The sequence below is a fragment of the Ciconia boyciana genome, chromosome 2, assembly GCF_034638445.1.
Source record: "Ciconia boyciana chromosome 2, ASM3463844v1, whole genome shotgun sequence".
NCBI lineage: Eukaryota > Metazoa > Chordata > Aves > Ciconiiformes > Ciconiidae > Ciconia > Ciconia boyciana.
In genome coordinates, this window is record NC_132935.1 from 152,724,509 (window position 1) to 152,730,626 (window position 6,118).

Sequence of the window (6,118 nt, forward strand, 5' to 3'; positions counted from 1 at the left end):
ATAGTAGAGTAGTATCTGGTACAAAGTCTTTTTAATATGTCTTGTAAAAAATTATTAAAATAATATCTACTTTACTGTAATTATACCGTGTCTTATTAACCCAAAATATCAATGAAACCTGTGATTGCTGAGTATGTCTTCTAACCTGTAATACAGTATTTTCTGGCCCCAATGCATGCTTGGTGTAATTAATAGGTTTCACACAGTAAAACTCCTTTGATGAAATTATTAAAAATACCCTAATTTTCCAGTCTTTTTCAGCAGCTAGCCAGCTTTGTTAGCCATAACAAAGGACCCTGTAGTTCAAGAATAAGAACTCTGGCTTTGGGTTATGTCTCACTTTTTGTCATATTTCTTTTCTCCTGTTCTAGGTTCTTGTCCATCCATGCAGTACTGGCTTGGCACCAATACTAACTACAGCTGCTGAAGAACAGTTCGATGTCTAGGACAGTTAGTGAGTGAGAGAATGGCTGGAGCATTAGAACATGGTCTTATTTCTGAAGGTATACCAGAAGGAACTGGTATACCTTCAGTCCCAAAAAACTCATTTCTGGCTCAGATTGTAATGAAATCATATACCAGACCTTTTAGTTCCAGCATTGACTGGTGAAATACTCTCTTCTGAGTTAATTTCTGTACTCTTTTGACATACATCATAGTAACTGTAGATATACTGAAGATGCTAGGAGTGCTGCAGCCCATCTCCTGTGCAAATATTGCCTGGTGCAATATGTGTGAACCACACATACTGATCATGGGTAACAGCTTTGAAACTCCCTTTCCCCATCCCTGTTTCCACAGTGGTTGCTTTAATACCTGCACCAAAGTATTGACACTGAGTCGTAACTGGACTGGAGCTTTCTCATCCTCTCAGATTGTAATGTGAGCCCTGATGTCCGCTCTCCTGTATTTAGCAGCACACAGTAGCATTATTTCAAATGTGAATGATAAAGAAAACTTTAATATGAGAGTCTTGTATCAAAAATAGCATGGCCAGCAGGAGTAGGGAAGTGATCGTCTGATCGTCCCCCTGTACTTGGCACTGGTGAGGCCGCACCTCGAATACTGTGTTCAGTTTTGGGCCCCTCACTACAAGAGAGACATGGAGGGGCTGGAGCGTGTCCAGAGAAGGGCAACGAAGCTGGTGAAGGGTCTGGAGCACAAGTCTGATGAGGAGCAGCTGAGGGAACTGGGGTTGTTTAGCCTGGAGAAAAGGAGGCTGAGGGGAGACCTTATCGCTCTCTACAACTACCTGAAAGGAGGTTGTAGCGAGGTGGGGGTCGGTCTCTTGTCCCAGGTAACAAGTGATAGGACGAGAGGAAATGGCCTCAAGTTGCGCCAGGGGAGGTTTAGACTGGATATCAGGAAATTTACTTCACTGAAAAGGTGGTCAAGCATTGGAACAGGCTGCCCAAGGAAGTGGTTGAGTCGCCATCCCTGGAAGTATTTAAAAGACGTTTGGATGAGGTGCTTAGGGACATGGTTTAGTGGTGGTCTTGGTAGCGTTAGGTTTACGGTTGGACTCGATGATCTTAAGGGTCTTTTCCAACCTATATGATTGTGTGATTGTGTGATTCTGTGATTCTTGCAGCTGTGTGGAAGTGGATGATGGTACCCAGGTGCATACCATAGTTACCTGATTTGAAAACAAAATGTTAAAAAACAGTGAAGTACCTTCTGTGTATTTGCCACATGGGATATCTAGGACTAGTTAATGCCGGAACACTTATGTACAGAGTGACAACTTCTGTGTGGTTAGGAGAAGTGAGAATCAGCAGTAAGGCTTTAACGTCTACTGTCAGCCAACAAGTTACATGAAGCAAGTAGCATCAAGCAAGTAGAAAGGCAGCAGTTTTTGTTTAGACATGAAGACATAATGATGATGAAGCTGTGCACAAAAATATTAGGTAGTTTCACCATCACTTATATCTCTTCATACTTGCTGTAAAGTATTAAAGTGAACTATGAACTAAGATAGTTCATATTGCTTGGAAGTACTTTATCAGACTGGTAGTACTTTTATGCAAAGTACTGCACAAGCACTATGAACTCGCAACTGAGTTGAACTCAATTATTTTACACAAGATAGAGCTGAGCTCCCACATGCTCTTCTTGGTTCCTTTTTATAAAGCTTTTATATAGACCTTTATTTCAGGCAGACTTAAGACATTTGTCAGAGAGGATAGTTATAAATGTTTCTGTCACAATGAAAAAAAGCAGCTTAGCTGGGTTTACTTCGTTTGAGTCGCATTTACCTTTCTGAGCCAAAAGTCCCTCTCCCCACTGCTAACACATTTTTCTCATTACTTACTGGATCATTTGATCAATCACTAGTTAACCTGCTCACACTTCATTGGATTTCCTCATTTATCAAACAACACACCAAATAGACTTGGGAGACTATTGAGCCAACATAAAATCAAATGGACTTTATTACCACAGTATTAATAGCTTAACAACTTGAAAAGAAAGTTTTGTAGCAATAATTCTCCTGGGGTTAAATAAAAAATGGAAGAAGAATCAGATGCTTTAAAAAGTCTGTGAGTAAAGGGTTTGCTTTCTGGAAATCTTAAGAATATTCTTTTTTATGGACCTTAAAACCCATACTAAGCCTGTTAATGCTTCTTTGGAGGTATTAGATAAGATTAAATATTCTAAAAAACATGATCATTTTTGGTATAGTTTTACTATTGGGGCTCTATTGACTTGTGAATTTGCCTATAAACTAATTTGTTCCCCCTTCCTAACACTTCAGATTAATAATGCTCGACAGTTCATTAACACTTTTATTCTGTATACACCTGCCTTAGAAGATTTTAGGTAGAGTTCTTTGTGTCAGTATAATATTAGATCCTAGTACTATATAAATTATAAACTTATGTAATTCATGAAAGATTAGCTATATTTAAACCAAAAGTACTTAACGAATTTTATACAGCATGCTAATTGTTTACAATTTCAATACCTTAAGTCAACACTTTTTTTCAGCTCAAGTTCTTTGCAGCAACAAATTCAGTGAATAATTAGGAAAATCTAGGACCTGCAGATCAAATTGGCACAATCCTATGTTAATTTATGCCTATTTTCTCATTGATATACTTATTTTATTTATATACTTGGATATAAAATTGCTAATATGTTTTTTTCTCTAATGATACAATTTAAAAGAAAAAAATTAAATAAAATTTAGAAATAAAGAGCAATTTGTTAGCCCTTTTGTAGTCATCCAGACCAGTACCGATTAAGGACCTCATTATCTTCCGATAAACTTGTCAAGAAGATCAAAGTCAAACTTAAGAGTTCTAATGCAGTGTACAAACGTGTTAAAGTATCATTACTAAATGGCTACAGGTAAATTCAAGATGATTCTTTTCTAAGCTTTCTTATATGTCTGCGCTTACAGAGGCCTTCTGTCTTGAAGCTGACTGATATTTGGACAGCATCTGATGTATAGTTCAAACCATTGAGTCATCATTGTACATGTTGCTTGCTAAATGAGCAACAGTATTCGATACTTCAGAATTTCAGAAAATGTTATTTCAGCAAAATTTCCTTCCCATTCAGAGTAATGCCACTTTGAGATATCCCTTGGAGTTAATAGTTTCTTTAAATACTTCTGTGGCCTTTTTCTTTACTCAGTTAATACTGCCTTTTTATTCACTTTACTTCAGCTCCTCTCCATTATAGTAGGGTCCAGAATTCCTTTCCTTCTCTACAGCTCTCCCCTTAATGTTCTCACAGGGCTTTGTAGCAGGTTTCATGGGGAAATTAAGTCTGTACAGTCATGTATTGCATTCCATCTCTAATAATTTTTGAACCTGCTGGCCAGTTTCAATCATTTGACAGAGGAAGAAACTGTGTATATGTCAGTCTGCTTTTGCATGCATAATTCAAATGTCTAACCACAATCAGAGTTTTGTGAGCTCCTAGAGTGATATGTAGGTATTTAAATATATTAATCTCTTATTAATTTCATTAAAACAGAGAGACACCATATTAATACCCCCACTGAAGGAAATCTTAAAAAAAATAAATGCACAAAGAAGTACTACTGTGGAGACTCTGCTCCTGTCGTTCCACTACTTTCAGAATTTTAAGTTTTTATTACTTACATCATTTTTCAACAAAGTGCCATCGGTTTTGCGGGACATCTTTTTTTGGCTCCATCACCATGTTAATGGTTCATTTGTCCAGTTAGGATCGTATCCTGAGCTATCAAATGGTATGCATAAAATGGATGCTTTCTCATATGCATTTCACCCCATTTATGGAATTCAAGAAACCCGTGAGAAGCCTAGTTGCACTACTTTAAGAAGTAACACGTATTTTCTGACAAAGCTAATCTTACTGTTTCAACTAATTATAATTTTAAATAATATAGAATAATAAACCAGAATTTAAACGCATGTTGGACAATAAGGCGCCTCCATAAATCGGTAGTTCTGGGTGACTGAGAAAAGGAGAGCTTTCATGGTATCGGTTAAATATTTTCTTTGGTGTGAAAACATAGCAAATATACAATTAGTGGAAACAGAAAAAAGCACAGGAATCTAGGCCGCATGCAGATTGGTGAATGCTTTTCCTTGTTTATCTGGCATAGGCTTGCTGTGCTAATACCGCTTAGTAATGTCAGAAAGTGAGAACAGCCAGAGAGCGAAATGAAATGTCAGGCTGCTGCTGCTAACGATGGCAGATACCTAGGGAGGATTATAGGAAACAGGTCAAGTATAGAGTGATCCTTGCATTGGTATACATGCTTAGCTTCTGACAGGTGGTGAGTTAGGGATTTTGGAAGCTTGTTTTTGCATCTGGTTCACAATGCTCATTAGCTACCAATGGACATACACTGCGTGAATTTGTGCAGTGTTTTTAAAAGCCATTAATATTTTTAATTTCTGTAATATCCAATGATTTCCAGTTTGATTTAATTTGTAAATGGCTGTAAATTTTCTAATGTAGTGCCCTGTTTCTCTCATTTTAGAAATGATGAATAATAATTTCCAACTCACATTCTCCAATCACTCCTAATTCTATACCTTTATTGGATCTGTTGGATAAGAAGGATTCTGTTGTATTTTGGGGGAAACTACAAGGAAGTTCTTGACTTGAAGTGAAGCAGTTCAATGCCTCTTGTTATCTTTGACACCTTTCTCTGCACCTTTTCTACTTTTTAATTCTTTCTGAGGTAGGACTGCCAGAGGTAGACGTAGTAGTCAAGGTCTGGGCATACAATCCACACGTACAGCCGGACAATGATGTTTTCTTTTGAATTTTAGTTTTCTTTACTTATTATCCTCTACTTATTTTTATTTTCACATTCCAATAGTTTTTAACATTATTTACTTAGTACTAACTAAGAGTTAGTTCTCTTTGGAGAACTAACCACAATAACCTCAGTTTTTTCAGGAGAGGGAGGAGGAATTAATAGCAACTTAGAATCAATTTTTATATATATGTAATTGCATTTTTTTTTTCCCAGTGTGCATTATTTTACACTTACAGAAGTGACGGCAACTCCTCCCCAGGTATACCCTATCTATCCATCTGTCCTTCAGTATTGTATCTATAATCGTTTCTACCAGTCTTCCCAATGTGGAGGTCAGTCTTAGTGGCTTAGAGTTCCCAGGATCATCTTGGGAGCCCTTATGAAAGGATCATGTTTCTCACATTTAATTTCCCTGGTACTGAGAGTTTAGAACTATCAGGTCTACTATTGCCACATTTTGGAGCAGGGACTTGGAATTTGGCAGCAGAACCTCTCTGATATTAGTGATATGAATTTGCTATTTTTATGGCTGCCATCAAATTTTGGCCAAATAAGTCCCAGAAAAACAATTCCCATCTGTTCAGTAAATACTAATATATTTCTCTTATCTATAAACTATCCAATTTTATTGTTTTTACTTCTACATGCAAATCTTGTATGGTTTATAATTTTTAGAAAGATTGTATCTATATGTAGAGTTCTCCATTGCCACATAGCTCCTATATATTAATTAGACTCTTATTCTGCTGCATCTTGTAGGTAGTGCGGTCATCGGATCCTTACAGCCGTTGCTATAGCTCTGCCTCCCTGCTGGCTAACAAAGAGGTAGCTTAGTCTGAGGAGTCCAGAGCT